Source organism: Momordica charantia (genome assembly GCF_013281855.1).
Source record: "Momordica charantia cultivar OHB3-1 chromosome 11 unlocalized genomic scaffold, Mcharantia_2.0 BLBB01000011.1, whole genome shotgun sequence".
NCBI classification, from domain to species: Eukaryota; Viridiplantae; Streptophyta; class Magnoliopsida; order Cucurbitales; family Cucurbitaceae; genus Momordica; species Momordica charantia.
Window position 1 is genome coordinate 12,408,059 of NW_028275159.1, and position 19,961 is coordinate 12,428,019.

The window sequence follows — 19,961 nt, forward strand, 5'->3', positions numbered from 1 at the left end:
TTTTGAAATCTTGAAAATTTGATTTTAGAAGAGGAGGTGAAAGAGTTGGGAAAAATAATAAGGAAATTTTTATCTTATTTCATATGCAAATTATTCTTGTTCAACAATGTCGCCGGAGAGGCCACCAGGGAGGCGCAAGAGCTCGGGATGGAAGCAGCGGACGGCAACCGATCGGGACCTCCACTCGTTGAATTCCTAGCGGAGACGCCAAAAACTGGTGTGTGTTGTGTAGAAATCATGGACAAAATCAAGCAAATCTAAGAAATGGAGGAGAGAGGAGGGGAGAGAAAAGAGAGATGGAGTCTAGAAGAGAAGAAAAAGTAAGGAGGGGCATGAAATGTCATTTAACAAAGTATGTGATGTCAGCAGTTACTAGAAAACTTGTGTTTTAGAGAGGCACCTACAGAACGTTTATTTTGTCAAATTTCCCTTGAAATTGTCCGATATTCAGTGGATTTGTGTTTGGAAGAATTGTTTTTAAAAAATATATAAATGTATTATTGGATTGGATTTTGTGACCTAAATAATAGAAATTCTGATAACACCACCTTCTCGAAATTGAAGGGAATCCGGAAATTGGCAGATACAAAAGTTTTCAATTCTTCTGACCCAATTTTAACTTTTCTAACATTTCAAAGAAGATGTAATGACGAATATATCACTAAATTAATTAAACTACAATCAATCTTGCATGGAAATAGTTCGAATCACGTAACTTGGTGTAATTAAAACCATAGACGAGTTCGATTTGATTCATGGTCGTGAATTTATTAAAGTACCACCAACTTATTAGTTCTCCACCAAATTTTTGTACTATCATTTAATATATACTCACACATTCGCATAGATTATAGAGAATAAAAGTATGTTTCAGTCCTTATTGTCCTCATGCACATCTTTCACGTTTTTTCAAGAACTTTCATACCTTTTCCAACATTTTTCACATCTTGAGTACCTTAAAGGAAGTCAATTTTTTATCTTTGGCATCTTGAACGAGGTTAGTTTTTGATTTGTTCATAATATTGTTTTCGATTCGTTTAGAATATGATGTATGTAGTTGGAGTGAATGGAACTTCTGAACTTTTATGTGTATTTTTGTGGGTCAAAAGTTCCCTAAGTCAATGAAACTCGGTCGTGTTTCTTCGTTTAACGGCCGTGGTCCATGTTTGTTTGATTCACGGCCGTGGTATTGGGTTATTTCGGTCGTGGTTGTATACAGAAGATACCTTTAATCGCCTCACAGCCATGGTCCGTTATGTTCGATTCGCGACCGTGGTTGTAGGTTGCCTTGGTCGTGGTTGTACATAGACATCATTTTATTGTCTCACGGCCGTGGTCCTTTATTGTTCGATTCACGACCGTGGTAGTATGTTCCCTCAGTCGTGGTCCTTTATTGCTCAATTCACGCCGTGGTAGTACGTTCTCTCGGCTGCTGTTCTTTATTGCTTAATTCACGGCCGTGGTAGTGCGTTCTCTCGGCCGTGGTTGTGGGTGTCCCCAACCGTGGTTGTATACCTTTATATTATCGGGCGTGTCTTAAACTATCACGACCGTGGTGTGCAACTTTGATTACTAATTACTTGTGTGTGATTATTATTATCCATGCAGGATGCATCGATTATTTGTGATCTACGGTGGCAAGTGGAACGAGGCCGGTACGGTGTACAAAGGTGGCGTCATTGGTGGGCTTGATGTTGATGAAACGATAACATATGTCAACTTAGTAAGTGTCTTGCACATGCTTACTAGAATTGATCCTGACCAATTTGATCTTGTTGTACAGTGTGTATACAGATTTTATTTTCAGTACAAAGTCCCGAACTATCTGATATTTGATGATACTAGTTTGAGATTCTATTTTAATGGCCCTCCCGATCCATCACAAGTACCATTGTACGTAACCGTCGTACCTAAAGCATCATATGGTAGTGGGAACAAGAAAGGAAATTTTTTTTGGAAACCCATATATTGTCTTCATTCGCATACTACCCAGGGCAGAATGATCCATGTTTCGGCCCTTCTATTTCTATTCACTCTCCTCTGGACGATGTCGGTCCCCCTTCATTTGTCCCACAGGTTACACCATTGACCAATAACGTTGTCCCATGTAACCTAGGAGACAACGAATCTCCATGTTATGGTCAATTGTACGAGAATGATGTTGAGTACGAGTTTCAGAGCGATGATGAGTATGATTATGATGAATATCATATCGAGGATGGGGTTGAGAATAATGGTGGGAACGGGTATGACAATTGGGAGGAGGATGTGCTTGAAGACCATTATGAGAATGAAGGTCAACATGTTCATGAGTCCTATACAGTGAGTGGGAATGCACCTTCTGAAACAGTTGAAGGAGTCGTTTCACATGCGATGCAGAATATCATGACTGGCAATGAGTCAGAATGTAACGACCCAGAATTTTCTGCACACCTCTAGGTCACATTAACTACCCAACTAATCAAATTTAACCCCGACTACAGCCTGCCAACTTCCTATGCACACAAACTTATAAAATCAAGTTTCAATCCCCATCAATCTAACGATAAATCAATCTCATGGAATAACATTCAACAACATTCGTGAACTACATCACGAGGCAAGTTTATTATTCAATCTATATAAAACTAAATAAATGGAATAAAACTCAAACAGACACCTATCTCGAAGCAAAACTAACCACAAGGAAAAAAAAATCTCACAATTATTCAAATACAAATAAACCGTTTATTGGCCACAACATAAGACCTTAACCAATGACTTAAACTAAACAGGAGTAACTAAGCAGCCTATGGTCCTCGCTCGTCATGTCTCCTCCGTCCCATCACCATGGTCACCCACGAGTCCTTCACCTGAAACAATCATTGTAGGGGGGGGGGGAGGGGTGAGTATATAAAATATACTCCGTAAGTAGCCCTCACCAAGCACACACAAACATCATGCTCATAACCATAAAGGGAACATACATCGTCATGCTCTATCATTACAATATGCGAATAACCATAGACATGCTCTACTATTACATTATACATTCAACCATAAACATGCTCTATAAGACCCGATGCTAACCACACTCATATAAAAACGACTACCGTCCACTTGGCTCCCTAACACCTCAAATACATCTATGTTTGCCTCAGCTATTCAAGCTCTTCAAAACCATTCTATCGGTAGTGTCGGCCCCTGACCATTTATACCCAGAGCCCCGACATTAGTGCATCGACCCTCGACCATTTATACCTGAGGCCTCGATGTCTTACAATCTATTGGCCCTTGACCATTTATACCCAAGGCCCCAATAGTTCTCCTTTCGAAAGACTCCTCGCATCGACCCCCTACCATTTATACCCGAGGCCTCGATACCCAATTAGTGACGTATCAGCCCCCGACCATTTATACCCGAGGCCCTGACACTCACCCATTCACTTCATAACTTTCATAATTCCACACAACATTTCTAGCCTCCAACCAAGATTTCCGTATTACTTCCCTAATAGCACCAACCACCACAACGCCCATCAACAACACCACCACTAGTATGATTTCAATGCATCTCTTAGCTCACCAACACAATTCAGCATGCTTCCACAACATAAACATCATTCTAATAGCAAAACAATAAACCAAACATGCTTTCACAACATACCAAATCTTAACAACAGCGCCACAGTGAGTTTAGTCATAACAGAGCATAGTCAACAAATTGCAAACGATTGGAGCCCAACACAATTCATCCAAACACTTAATATCCAACGTCCATATTCAATAAGCACTGCTAGATATAATAAAACTCATGAGACACGCCAAACACTTCATACAAATTCAGACAACAAACATTTCCAAAACAAATTCACCTTAACGAAACATTCCCTACAATCATACATCATTCTACAACAGATCTCAGCAGTTCAACAATACAAAATTCCCACTATTATCACCGACGGACATTCAACACTAACCAGGCATACAAAACAACATAAACAAGAGTTACACTACACAACCACGTATCAGAACCAATATTAAGCATCATAAAGAGCACATCGGCAACTAAATAACAAACATCAACGCACGGACCCGCCCCCGTGCTACTTACAAACACTTGTCCTAAGCTCATAAGCTTGTTGAACACTTCCTACTACAAAAGAGCATGATCTCGAGGTTAGTAACCAATTAGAAACATTTAGTTATAAACGAAACCGAGTTTAGGTAGAGTCGTTACCTACTAACTCACACTAAAACAACTTGGGTTAGGAGTGGGTTGACGTCGAAGGGGTTCGGGCTCCCAATCTGAGTTCAAAAGGCCTTAAGCTTGTTGTCCCGACGTCTAAAAGTGATGAGTAATGCTGATTTGGGTCCAATTAGAGGTGGGTCAACGCCGAACCCATGCCGAAAATAGTGGGTAAATAGATTGGGCTTCGATTGCGTGTGAGTCAGCGTCGAACTTCACCGGAAGGCTACTGTTCACGTCGAAGGGAGTGCTGCAGGGCGTCGGATTTCGGTGGCTGTTCAGTGCCGCCGCCGTTCGTGGTTCGTGGAGTGTGCCGGCCGGTCGTGGAGGGTCGTCGGAGAGCCACCGCGCCGTGGGTCGTGCGAAAACGCCGCGCCGCCGTGGAGAACGTTGCTGATGGCGCCGGTTCGTGCGCTGCTATTCATGGGTCTTTAGTCGGGCCACCGGCGTGGAGATGCTGCTGCTGCTGTGCCGCTTCGCCAGAGAAGAAGGGGCCGCCGGCTGGACTGCTTCAAGAAGAAGAAGAAGAAGTTTGGGGGGGGGGAGCTGTCGGCTAGGGCTAGGAATGGGGAAGAAGAAAAGAGAGGAAAAAAAAGAAGAAGAAATGAATAAATGGGCTAGGGTTTTGTTTTTGTTTTCTTCCTTTTTCCCTTTGTTTTAAAAACAAAATAACCCAAAGGGGGCCCAATAAGTCCAAGCCCAAACATAAGAAATCTACCCTCCTCCTAAACAAGACCCACCACACGGAATCCGGTAAATATTAATTTAATTGGATTTTAGAGCCCGATAAATATAAATAAATTCAATTAACACTCACTTTGAAAATTAAATGAAAAATCTCCCGAATATGTAGGTGAAATTGTTGTTAAGGTTATTTTCCATTCGAAGGAAGAACTACGCTTCCAGCTATCTGTGTTAGCTATTAACCTTAATTTCGAATTTAAGGTTAAAAAATCGACAAAGACATTATACATCGTTAAATGTACCGAACAAGGTTGCAAATGGGGTTTGCGTGCGAAGAGTATCCGAGGTGGTGACTCATTCATCATTTCGAAGTTTAATGATGTTCACAAGTGCAAACATGAAGTACTGAACCATGACCCCAAGTAAGCTCGGAGTTAGGTGGTTGGTCAGTTATTGAAGTCCAATCTGGAGGATGTCAAACCGTCAATACAGACCTAAGGACATTATTAACGACATGTGAAAGAACTATGGGGTGAACATTAGATATGAAAAGGAATGGCGGGCCAGAAATGTTGCCTTGAATCTTCTTATGGGGTCATCTACACATTCATATACTCTGTTACGCAAGTATGGTCAAGCATTGAAGGCTATTAGCGTAGACAATATTTTTGAAGTGGAGCTGGAGGAAGATAAGTATTTTAAGTATGCGTTCATGGCCCTTAGTTGCTGTATTAGAGGGTTCTCCAGTTGTATTCGCTCAGTTCTCGTGATAGATGGTGCATATCTCAAGGGTAAATATAGAGGTGTTATTTTTATTGCTTCTTCTGTTGATAGCAACAATCAAATATATCCTCTTGCGTTTGGAATTGTAGATCAGGAGAATGATCAATCCTGGACTTGGTTTCTGAATATGGTCAAGCTGTGTATTGGAGAGGGTGATGGATTATTATTCATATCTGATCGATATGTTTCCATTACGAAATCTGTTAGGCAGGTCTTTCCTTAAGCGGCTCACGGAATATGCATGCAGCACTTGTCCACGAACCTGAAGGACAAGTTCCTTCAGGTTCGTGGACGATGTCATGCAAGAAATGTTCATATTAGCAGCAAAGGCATGCCGAAAGTCAGAGTTCAGGTACTATTTTTCCCAACTAGTAAGATTTCCAGAGGTCCAAAGATACTTCGAAGGAATCGGTTTTGAAAAATGGACTCATGCATTTCAACCGGGTTTGAGGTATGACCAAATGACATCTAATATTGCAGAGTCTATGAATGCAGTCCTCGTCCATGCATGTTATTTGCCAATCACTGCGCTTCTTGAACATGCTCGTGCGCTCTCACAGCGCTGGTTTTACTAGAGGCAAACCTACACATTCAGTCTCGAAACTATTCTAACAGACTACGAGGAGAATAAGATACGTACTGTAGAGAACCTCTCCCGTACTCACTCCATCACACCCATTGACCACCACTTGTTGCAGGTGAGTGATGGACTAAAAAGGGTGCATGTGAATTTAAATGCAAGGACATGTGGATGTAAAGAGTTTGACTACTTCCAGCTTCCTTACTCCCACGCTATTGTACCAGCCACCTATCAGAACGTGAATAGGTACACACTATGCTTACCTGCATATACTCTCTAAACTCTCATTAACGCATATGTTGAACCTGTGTACCCTCTCGATGATGAAGAGGGTTAGATTTTACCTGATGACTTCGTCGACCTTAAAGTGGAGCCGCCCAAATATGTTTCGCGTGTTGGCCGACATTAAACTATACGTATTCCATCTGCTGGGGAGACCCGCCAAGTCCACAAATGCAGTCGATGTGGCAACATGGGACATAATAGAAAAACATGCTGCCAACCACTTAGAACTACGGACGGAGACATGTAAAACATTAGCTGAACTATTAACTTTATTTTGGAAAACGTTGTAATCTTATTCCATTTTCTATTATTCGACCGAACCAACTTATATATTTTTCATTACTATGCAAATTAACTTGGTCAAAATATATCTAAACACGTCTGTGGTCATAATTAGGGATGAATACTAACGTTCTGGAAAATTTCATGGCCGACTGTTTCTCTATCACAGTCGTGGTTAGGATTCAAATAACCGACGGCCGTGAATTCTCAACACCACTGCTGTGAATCCTTAACACCACGGCTGTGAATTCCTTCATCAAGGCCGTGAATCCTTAACACCACGGCCGTGAATTCCATTATCAAGGCCGTTAATTCTTAACACCATGGCCGTGAATTATGAATAATTCGGCCGTGGGTCCTGCATTTTTTTCAATAACTTCTTATTCAAGTATTTTTTTCATCAACTGTTCCTATGTTTATCGTAACAACTTCCAATTCCAGTATATAAATAGCAATCAAGTACACAAAACATAGTTCAAAACTGCATTCAACTATATACGATTCAAAAAATGATTCTATGATCATAATAAGAGCGTTCAAATATACAAAACATAGTTTGTTGAACTATTACAAATGTACGGTTCAAATGATAGATTTGTTCGCCTAAAGCTGAACGACAAATTCGCGCTTAAAAAATGACATCCTAGACTGTGTTAAGGTATCAAAGCTAGAGTCAGTCGCATTATATTAAAAAAATTGACACAAAATATACCACAATCACCGTCCATCTCCTGTTGGGGTGTTGATGAGACTCTACAAATGTGCCATGGCGTGAGTGGTATGTTCAGCTTATTTATCTAAACACCGGCCCTGCAAATAAGTGTCGGGATAATATTTATCATTGACTTCAGCTCCTCTTCTAACTTTAGCAGTGGTGTCATGGACACGAAGGAGTCCCACACGATGAGCTCACCCTTCTCGAAGTCGATGCAAATCATTACCCATTGCACTCCACCGATATTGTACGGTAGATATACGGCATCGACATCCATCCAACACTTCTCGTAGTCCGAGTGAGTATCATTGATGTAGCTGAGCACAGTCTTCGCTCTTCCCTCCCAATCATAGTCTGTTGCAACCCTCCAAGCAATGACATTATGAGATTGCATGCAAGCATAGACACCGTCCGTTCGTCTGAGGAAGTTCTGTAACCAGTGTGACTATTAAACAAAAAAGTCGGGTATTGATAACTCTCTAAAAGAGAGTTATTCCGGTAATTATTTGGATGAAAATGTGCATTAAATTGTCAAAGTATGTCGGCTTTAGGTCATAATTAGCATGAATAGTGTTCAAATGCAAATTCTTAGCTAAATATTCTTAGTCTTGAGAACTTTGGCCAAAAATAGCATAAACTCTCGTATTTGTGGTTCTTTTGCACAAGTTTTTAAAGAAAGGCTAAGAAGAGAAAGAAGTGCTGAACTAGAGCAGAGAAGTCAAGGCATTTTCAAGACAGAGCATATAAATGCTGGAGCATTGCAATGCCAAAGCATGAGTGTCCGTACAGTTAATTCAAAAACACGGGATTCACTTATGTTCGTACAATCTCCAGCCGGGTGCCCTAAAAACAGGACTCGATATTTAAAGGGTATGTTACCCTAGCAGACAGACACGCAGATCCCAAGAGAGACAAAAATTGAGAGCTGAAAAGACAAGGGAACGAAATATACCCATTTTCGGGAGGAGAGCTGACGCTAGAAAGGGGAAGCTCGCTTGCTGGAACGAGCTTACTACTTATTCTTCTCTGTCATTTAGCTATTTTCTACTATGGGTTGTATTTCTTCTTCTTCCATTTTGTTTTCTTTACCCATTATGAGCTAAACCCCATTTTGGGGGAGATTTACATGCTGAAACTGACTTGAGACCGAATCTCTAGCTGCTATATTTATTTTTAAGCAAATCTGATTTTATTTCTTAATCTTCGCGTTACTGTTGGCCACTGTTTCATGTATGCTAGCTTCTGTACTGACCCGAAAGGGCTTATGGGTGCTGATTTGTTTTGTTGTGATTAGCGTTTTTCTATAGCTATACGGATACTCAGGAATGGGGTTCCCTAATCATGCTTAGAGCTTGGGTTTATTGCTTGAGTATTTAGCAATGGGAGTTGTACTTACTCATGTTTGGGGTGTCTCGGAAGGAAACCGAGTCGAGCTGGACACTAATAATTGTTAGCTACGCTAGAGGGTAGGTTGATAACTTGTGACAGTATGCTGAATCTCCCATGCCTTTTCCACATTTGTTATTCCTCATTATCGCCTTCTGTGCTACTGCTTTCTTGTGTTGACAGCTTCGAAACTATTGTCTCTTGCAAGTTTCTATCGTTCTGTTATTACTTTATTTTATTTTTTCTAGATAATATCCATACCCAATCTTTGTATATTTTTAATTATTGGTATCTACCTGTGAAGACCAATAACATATTTAATTTCGGTTGGAAGTGAAGGTACAAACATTAATATAAATAATTTAAGGTATGGAAAGTAGTCGTACCTCGCACGAACACTATTTTTTTGGTGTTAGAATATCCTGAAACCATTGCTTGCCTCGTTTTGCTTAGCATGTCTTCCCCGTTGATCATGGGTTACTGGCATCATCCAGCCACTTCTGAAATTTGGAGTCTTGTTCCTTCGGGATCTCGGTGACGGGATTGTAAACCATGACCTTCTTTCGTTTACCTCTAACCTTAACTTTGAAGGACCCTCGAAGCTTCCATGGTGTTTTCCTCTTCCGTTCCCCCTGACGAGGTGGAGGGAAATTAAATGGTTGTGATAGAAAGCGCACGTTCTCTGAATAATCGTGTGCCACGTCGGATGAGCTCTCTGGGGGTTGTGACTGGACGTCGAGGAGCTCATCCGATTCCGTGTCCGAAAAGTCATAGACTTGGTCTTGAAAAATAATATAATCACTAAGTCAAACCGTAGTTAGTAAATGAAATATATAAAAATAATATAATTCGTACTTACCTAGGGTGTCTGTGGGATTGGTACCTCCTTGGGATGTTCGGTAACTTGATGTGCCCCACCAGCTAATACCGCAACGTCCACTATTGATGCACGTTCTGTTTTTGAAACATTGAACTGCTTCGTTTCCATAGTTTTTGTTTCTTTCAAAGTCCCACCGACATCTTGAGGTACTTCCGTAGCCTCTAGTGCATTTAACATGTCTCCAACCTCACCTACTCGGTCGGTAGGCTCCGTTTTCATTGCGTCGGTATCTTGTTTCGCCTCATTTTCACCGTTGCGCTGTTTGTCCTTGTCCTTCGTCGGACTCTTACTACCACCTACCGGTCCTGCAGAATCTCTGTCACTAGTGCCATCTCCATCTCCACCAATGTTTTTTGGAATAACCTAAGTATCAACTGGTAGACCCTATATGCAGCAAGTATAATGTCAGAGTACATCTAATTGAGATATAGAAAACATTAATAGAGTACTCACCTTAACTAGATGACGCAAGAACTTCCAAATGCTTTTCAAATCACCTTTCATGCCAGCGACGTGATCGTCCATATAAGTGACTACCTGTTCCAAACTGGCAAGCCGCGTATCCATGGCAGCCACCTGCTCAATCAGGATCCTCAAGCCAGACTTGCATTTGCACCGATGCTTCTTGTCACTCTTCGTCTTCACCTTACCTCTCACATCTGCATCCATGGTCGGGACATCAGGATCGGCATGGGTGACATCATGTTGCACGTCACTACCGTCCATTGCAGGCAGCACTTGTTCGCTTGCTTGTTCCTCGTCAACGAAGTCATCACTGGATGGTGGGTCGAATTCCCTTTCCATGAACCTCTCCTCCACTTCCGTTGTGAACAGTCTAACAACCACTTTAGCCTATACATCGATGTACTACTAAGGGAACGTTATATGAAAATAAATACCACATGTGGATATACGTTTGTGTCCGGATCTTACAGATGTCGATTGGAATATCTCTTTCTCCATGACAAACCACGCAGATGAAAATAAGAAAAGAAGACTGAAGAAACCATGATTCTGTCCAAATTCTAAGTCAAACCACGTCCGTTAACGTGACCGTGAAACATTCTAGAACGCAATTCCCTTGCAAACTTGAACAATGTTCTTCATTTTCGAAGCTTTTCATTGAACCACGGCCATTAACATGACCGTGAATTTCGACAGAACCAATGGTTCGTTGAAAAACAACGGTCGAGGGTGCAGTTGTGATTTTTCAATGAACCTTGATTCTGTCGAAATTCACGATCACGTTAACGACCGTGGTTCAATGAAAAACTTCATTCTTCGTCGGCAAAAAACCCTAAAACCCGCACAAATACTCTTAACAATGAGTAGAAAAAAGCTCTAATCATACAATTTCAACCATTTATACAGTAGAAAACAAAAACCCTAAAGCCCTAATCAACACCTAAACACATACCCATTTAGTATACGCCGATTTCGAGACCGAGAAGTGCATCAACTAAGGAAAATATAAAATAGGCAGCCATAAAAGGAACGAAAGGACGAATAACGAAAAAAACCCAACAATGAGTAGAGAAAAGTTCGTTCTCTAGCCCTAAAAGCGACGCAAATACCAAATAAAATGTGCTAACCTCGAAGTTTCAGATATAGGTGCGATTCAGATTGAAACTTTGAAAGAAATCAGTAGAGTGTGAAACTGAGAGAAACATAAAGCAGAGTAAGTCGGAGGGGCGAAAACAAAACAAAAAATGCAAGAAAAGAAAGGAAGGTGGAATGAGAGGATACCAACGGTTAGAATTTAAACTTAGGGGTATAATAGTCATTTAATTCACCAGCATATTTCTCTTTTTCACAGTCGTGGTACATCTAACAATAACCATGGTCAAGCCTCGCCATGGGAGATATTAATTAACACCACAGTCGTGTTGATTCGATCACGCCCGTGGTCTCTGGTTAGTTTGCGACTTCTCATTTGGTTTCCAGATTGAGGCTAAAACAGTAATTTAACCCTTCAATATTCTATTCCAAATAATAAATTGGGTCAGTTGAGTCAATTTTTCTAATTGAGGTCAGTTGAGCAAAGTGAAAACTTTTTTAGGTTATTCGTGCCAATTTCCCAAGGGTTTCGGTCAACTAGCAAGGAAGAAAGAAAAGAGAGTCTCTGAAAATGGGATACGTTTTTTCCTTGGAATATTTCAATCTTACCCCTTAAATACCACTGCTCCTCTATTGAACAACCCGGTTATGATCCAATCAATAACTGAAAGTCCCTCTCGGGCCAATGAGAGGGTGGGGTCCCTTGTTCAAGTCCCGAAGTCAGCATTTAAGAAAACACTCATCTACTCCCCGAAAGTAGGGGAGGAGTGAATTCCATCTCGTGAAGTTATGTTCCCAGCTCTCCACTTGGTCTCATCCCCAAAATGGTAGGAATGTTGAGCCAGCGACTCAGGCCACTCTTACCTATATAGAAGGACGAGCCCTCACGAGCAGAAGTCCATAACTCACTCAGCATTGAGAACGAGTTGCTTAGTCATCCTATGAAATAGCAATCTGTTAGTCAACGACGTTACATCTAAAGATTGGCTATTTCGTGGTCCGGTCTTATACAAACTCATTGTATAGGATACCCCTATTTGCATGTATCCACATGAACTACCTGGATCGGGTCGTTTGTAACATTTATAAAGTGGGTCGTATCCAAAATGTTGTCAGGATAAGGTACCCAGCCTTATCCATATACTATAGACCCTTTAGGTTATTCCCAGGACATTATCCACTTGTATATCGAGATTATATCAAATATATACCCAGTATATATATTGTCCTGGTTACATGATAATAACCTTGGATGTTTAGTTTATTGGATTTAGACAATGCAATGCTATGAATTCAACAACAAATTGATTGAATAAAACTATATTGAATATAAATTTATTTTTACATTAATTACAAACTACGAGTTTAGGGCAACACACCCAACACAAGTGCCTACCCTTATTCAAACTTCTGAAAGCTAATGGGTAGTTCGACTGGATCCCAGAGTGCCAGGTCACGTTGGAGCAGCTCAAGACCTATATGAGCTCAACACCTTTGTTAGCAAAACCGGTTCAAGGAGATCAGCTCCTCCTTTACCTAGCAGTGTTAGGAAAGGCTGTTAGCTCAGCATTGGTCAAACAAAAGAAAGGGTGCCAAAGCCCCATCTACTATACAAGCAAAGTTACTAGGTATCCAGCCATTGAGAAGCTCGCTTTGGCCTTAGTCATGGCTGCTCGGAGGCTCCTCCCCTATTTTCGAGCTCATTCCATCACAGTGTTGACAACTTTCCACTTCGTCAGGTCTTATAGAAGCTAGAAACCTCGGGCAGGTTGATGAAATGGGCACTTGAGCTTAGCGAGTACAACATAACATTCGAGCCCGAGACAGCGATTAAAGGCCAAACGTTCGTGGATTTCATAGTCGAGCTAACACCACCCATTAGCTCAGAGCCGGAAACTCAAGAGCCCTGGACAATGTATATAGATTGCTTCTTAAACGATAAAGGTTGCAAACTTGGAGTGCTACTAACAGCTCCAAGGGGGATGAGGTTTGAGTATGCTATCCGTTTTAATTTTCGTGCTACTAACAACGAAGCAGAGTATGAGGCTCTTCTCGTCGGCCAAAGGGTGGCAAGGAGTCTCAAAGTGCAACACATACTTATCTACAACGACTCACAACTTGTAGTGTATCAGATCGCTGAAGATATCAAGCCAAGGATCTGGAGATGGAAAGATATATGACTAAGGTCAATAGTTTGTTGGCCGAGTTCACGAAGAACGAAATCCGTCAGGTCCCCAGGTCAGAAAATGCAAATGCAAATGCTCTGGCGAAGCTGGCTTCAGCATACGAGACTGACCTCGCTAGGTAGATGCCAGTTGAAATTTTAAATGAGCCCTCGATACTAGAGGCAGATCTAATGGGCATCGAAACAAGACAACCGAGTTGGATGGATCCCATCACAGAGTACCTAAAAGGTAAGGTACCCCAAAACCGAGCTGAAGCACGAAAGCTCAGACACCAGGCAGCTCACTACATCTTGATAGATGGTCAGCTCTACAAACGAGGTTACTCTTTACCTCTTCTCATGTGTCTTGATTCCCGAGAAGCAGACTACGTTATGCGCGAAGTCCATGAGGGGGTGTGCGGCAACCACTCTGGGGGCCGATCCATGGCAGCGAAAATCATAAGACAAGGCTACTATTGGCCAACCTTAAGTCAAGATACAAAGAACTTTGCTAAGAAATGTGACAAGTGTCAGAGGTTCGCAAACATCTCTAGGCAGCCACCCGAGCTATTGATGCCAGTCACAAGCCTTTAGCCTTTCGCTCAATGGGGGATCGACCTCATAAGCCCCTTACCCATATCTCGAGGTCAGGCTAAGTATGTAGTGGTGGCGGTAGATTATTTCATGAAATGGGCTAAAGTGGAGCCCCTAGTGACCATCTTGGAGGCGAATATCACCAACTTCGTGTGGACCAACATCGTATGCCTATTTGGCATACCCTATGCCATCGTTACTGATAATGGCAAGCAGTTCGACCACGCTAGGTTCAAAGATTTTGCACCTAGCTCGGTATCAAACATCCCATCTCCTTTCCAACTCATCCACCTACAAACAGTCAGGTCGAAGCTATAAACAAGGTCATTAAGCGAGGAAGAAAGCTAAAATCGGAAGAGCGCAAGGGTAGATAGGCTGATGATTTACCCAAAGTTTTGTGGTCATACCGTACCACGTCTCAAGGCTCCACATACAAACCCCTTTTGCATTAGCTTTCGAGTCAGAAGCAGTAGTTCCGGTCGAGGTCAGTATACCATCAGCAAGGGTGCAAGACTTCAACGAAGTCACAAATGATGAAGCAATTTAGCTCAAGTTAGATCTCTTGGAGGAGAGGCGCACCACCGCTCAACTTCATCTCACCGAATACCAGAATCGAGTAGCTCGGTATTACAACTCATGAGTAAAACCACGGCAATTTAAGGAGGACGGCCTGGTGTTGTGCAGAGTCCAGAAAGCTGTAGGGGCATTCAAGCCGACTTGGGAAGGACCATACCAAGTGAATGGGGTGGTGCGACCTGGAAGTTATATGCTCTCCGACCTGAATGGGAAACTCCTCCCCCATCCGTGGAATGCCGAGCACCAGAAGATGTATTATCAAAAGCCCCCTCCCGAGATGAGAAGTACTTGTAATAATGAATTCCTACGTTAATAAAAAGCATCACTTATTTAAGTAGCAGCACTGGGCAGTTACAGCTCAGCTGAACTTAAATAGGGGCCACGGTGCATTTCTACTTGCCTATTTCTTTCTACGACTTAACTACGTTCTACTGAGCCATGGGCTCTTACCCTAACTATGTGAGGAACGACCTCGTTAAGCTTAGTTAGTTATCTTATCTTAAACAATTCAACGAGGTGAGCTAAAATACGACGTAAAAATAAAACTAAAGCACATAAAACTCCCATGAGGGTAAGTGCTCTACGTTCGACCTCATCTAATTGATAAGGACAAGGAAAATAAATGAATGGCTACTACAGTCGAGCTGGAAACAAAAGTTAGATATCATTGATAAATGGTTAAGTACAAGAGGATCGAGGTCCAGTTTGACAAGAATTAAAACAGAATTACAAAGACACAAAAAACAAAAAGTGAGTAGGAGTTGAAGCCTAGACTTGAGCTGGATCATCTTGATTCTCATATGAGCTCGTGCCAGTATTGTCTACATCTTCTTCATCCAAGAAGAGCTGCTTCATATATTTGGCGATGACATCCTCCGGAGCCTTAGACTTGTCTGATAGAGTAGGCCATTCTTCCACATAAGCTCTCTTCACCTCAAAGAGATCCAGTTCAGGGTGTGTTCTTATCAGCTCGCTCAGGGCAAACTTGAGTCCCTATCCATGAAGTCCTTTACGAAGGTAGTGTAAGTCGAGGTGGTTTTGAAGACGCCTCAACAAATTTACCATCCTTAAGGTTCACCTGAAAAGTAGTCAGCTCATTCTGCAAGGCTTTATTTTCAGCATGCATGTCGTCAAGATCCTTATAGAGGGAAACAGTTTTGGCTTCCATATCTTCATAGTTGTGGAGCCTCTCAGTTACTTCTTTCATGGTGGCCTTACAACTGGCCACCTGCTCGCTCATCTTGGCCATTGTGTCATTCGCAGCTCGCAAGTTAGCCTTCAGCTTTAAGTTCTCGTCCCTCTTCACCTTGGTGTCCAACAGAGCTGTCTTGCAAGACTTCTTCTCCCCCCCGAAGCAACTCGTCACGCCAGTCCAGCTCAAGCTTAGTCTGAGCTGTTGTTTGGCACACCACCATAAGGGCCTGCAATAAGGGAAATTGTCATGCCAGATCATGAAGCTACGAATTATAAGAAGTATCGCGAGCTCACATCAGCTACGGTGTACATAGCTCGATGAATGTTCCCCGCAGCTGGCATCATGGCGAGATGCTGACTCTGGACTACCCTGGCCATGCACTATTCTGCGACTTTTTGAACGACTGACTTGATTCCGTCGCTCGCTGTGTTTGAAGTTTAAGTCCTGGTGGGCCTCGAGTTGAATTCTTTTGGCAGGAGGCTCACCCTTCTCCGTCGAGACGACTTCGCCCCCCATTTTCTTGATTTTCTCCTTCTTTTCTTTCTTCTCCTTCTTTTTAGGAGATGGTTGGACCTTCAGAGCGGCTGGAGCGACGATCTCCCCACCGATCGCGATGGTTTCAGGAACCACTTTTTGGGTTGGCTTCTAAGCTAAAGCAACCTTCAAAGATCCAGCTTGAGCTGAGCTGGACCCTTTCTCCCCAGTTCTTTTTACACGGTTGAAGATCTGAGGAAGCATCTCGGACACTGCAAAAACTAAGTGTTAAAAAAAAGAATGGAAAAAGCAAAAAGATTACTTGGAGGGACAGATTGAGCTTCAGAGTCTGATAACTCGTCAAAAAACTCGTACAGGGCACACTCTATGAGAGCCGCGTCTGTGAGCAGAAGCTTGGTAGTACGCTTATTCATGTCGATTTGCTATATGGCCCTCAGGTGACCTCCTCAAGTCAGTGACCTTGGGAAGTGGCTTGGGAGTCACTGCACCAGAAGACAAAAATTAGAAAACATGTTCAAGTACAAAGGCACGAGCTTCAAGTTGGAGCTTTTACCTAAATTACCAAAGCTACATGGCACCATGTGGAAGGGTTCACCATACTCGTCAGTTACCAATCACTCACATACCGTAAAACCACTAGCCCTTCCAATCTTTTTATTGAGGACGGACCCTTGATCACTACCCCAGTCCTTGGTCGGGTACAAAAGTAGTGCCTAGACTCTACCTTGGGTACGCTCTTGATGAGGTGAGTACCTAGCATTTGGTCGACAGTAAGAAGCTCATTCGATGGCTGGCCCTCATGTTCCCGCCGTTCACAATCCTTCCACCACAAGTAGTAGCAGCCATATAGCGTACCCCATCTATTGGGAGCGAGCTGAGCTGACGCCAAGTTTACTTCATTTAAAAACTCCTGAGCAAAGGCAGGCAAAGGAAAGCGAACACCAAACTCGAACATCCTCAGGAGAAACCCGACGTGCCCAACAGATGGCTCCTCTAAGGTCTCACTTCACTTAGGGTACCTAAGTCCTATACAATATGGGATCTCATATTGCACCTTAATGTAGTCCTGCCAGCCCCTATCGAGCTTAGATGGACAACCAGTGTTCCTAATAATTTTCTCCTCACCTTCCGGAATAATTGCCGAGTCTAAGCTAGAATAGCTCGACGATGAGCTACTATGCCTACCACTCCCCAAGCTATGCTTATCGCTATCTACTCTAGACATGCCTAACGACTACAAATGAAAACCAAGGAAGAACACTAACCTCTAAGACGAGAAGTGGTCTACAGCTCAGCTCGGCACGAGAGCAAAATTTCTGAAAGGCGTGAGAAATGAAGATCTCAAAAGGTGTCCTATATATAGGAACAAAGAAATGATCTCAGCCATCCATGTATGCATCAACAAGTGGCCTAGATCTAGCCTCGAAGCACAGAAAGTTCATGCACTCGTGAACTGTCAGAGCAGCATTTCGTATTATGTTAGAATAACTAGGAAAATCAACTCAACTCGCACCGCGTCAGGTCATTTTGGAAAAACTTATTTCATTTTAGTTTATTCAACTCTTCTCTTCTCTTCACTGCCAAACCCGTAGCTCGGTTATGCCAGAGAGGGGGCCAATGTTGGTGGTCAAAAGTCAACAATTGACACGTGTAAGCATATTCTCAGCTCGAGTCAACTCAATCATAGTAAATAAACCATCGGAACTCAACGAATTTCTCCACACCGAGTTGAGATGACCGAAACACTGCCGCCGACCTGAGGAGTCCAACCTCAGGTCCGACCACCGACCTGAGGGGCCTGACAGCCATAACCGCATGTCGTAACAACCTAATGGTCTTGTCTCCCCTCGCCTGCCAATAAAAAGAACACTCCTCCCATTCACCAGGTAAGCAATTCTCTCGCATTGACTTGGGCGTCGGAGTGTTTGTTCCTTGTGCATGTTTCATTCGTGAGCACCTTGGCCAATCATCCACATCAGCTCGTTACTGACGTGCGAGCTCGGTTAGAAAACATCATCAACAAAGTCCAAATTGTAGAAAGAAGAAGAAATACGACTTGTCAATTTTTATTAGTCATAATTGCGAACTTTAACTTCTATTTAGAATAATTTTGCAAAGTTAAAATAACTAAAATATTGTTTTTAAAACTTTAGGGACGAAATCACACTCAAATCTTAGGACTAAGAGTCACTACAAGAAAATAGGCTTTTAAGACACAGAAAAATTGTCGCTGAAGATCCAATTTCGTCACTAAAAGTATCAGCGACGGGAGCGCTTTCGTCGTTAAAACCGCGTCGTTTTTACTTTTTGCGACAAAAATTAGTGTCGCGTCACTAAGAATTATGAGCGGCTCATCGATCTTGTCGCTAATATTATTTTCAGCGACGAGCTATATGCGTCACAAATAATAATTATTAGCGACAAATTTTCACTTCGCTGAATATATTTCCAGTGACACACGTGTCGCTGAAAAATAATTTTAGCGACAATCTATTACTTTGGTGTCGCTGAAGAGTAATTTTAGCGACAAAAATCACATATTATCGCTAAATAGATGTTTCAAAAGATGCTTTTTCTTATCGTGAGTGTAATTTTGCATAACATTTAATACTATTCTATTGATGAATAATAGGTTTTATAACCAATATATATATATATATATATCAATTTTTTTAGTTAACGTAATTTTATTTTAATGAGTTATCATTTTTGTTAATATCCAATAAATTGTTAAAAATTACTATCAAAACACAGGAAATTTTTAGTTAAATATTGTTAAAAATTATTATCGGGATTAACTTTCCGAAACCAAACTGAAGAGAATTGTTTCTTTTTAATTCAAAATTATATTAGTATACTATTAGTTAATACATTTTTAATTGACTAGTCTTTAACGCATGCCTTGCGCATGATATTTTTAGTTTATTTGATCATACAATTAATGGTGAATTTATCAATTTATACCAATCAGAATAGAAGGTGATTGCAATCAAGGAAGGAGATGCGATCGCATTTCCATTCGGCGTGGTCACGTGGTGGTACCACAAAAAGGGCCACCAATCTGGTAGTTCTGTTCTTAGGCGATATTCCAAGGTTCACAAATCCGACGAGTTCACCAACATGTTCTTGACCGGCACCAATAGAATCTTCACCGACTTCTCCATAGAGTTCATTGTTCGGGCCTAGGACCTAGATGAGGCATCTGTCAAAACTCTCGTCACGATAAAAAATACAATGCATGTCAATAGTGTTGGGTATTTTTTACATTGTGTGGAAGCCCAACATGGGCCATTAATCTTTATGTTTTAGGTTTTATGTTTTTTTTAATGTTTTGTTTAAAAGGGGAGATGCAGCCGCCAACTACACAAGAGAGACAAGGAAAAAGGAGCAGCGCAGAAATCGAGGAGAGAAAATCAAAAAATAATTAGAAAAGAAAAGGATTCCGTACAGTAGCGTTTTTTGCACGATCGAAGGTCGATCCGTGGTCCGATCGAGGTGAAATTTTGACAACATGTTCACAACATGAGGGTCTTCAATTTGAATGGTGGAGCTTTCTT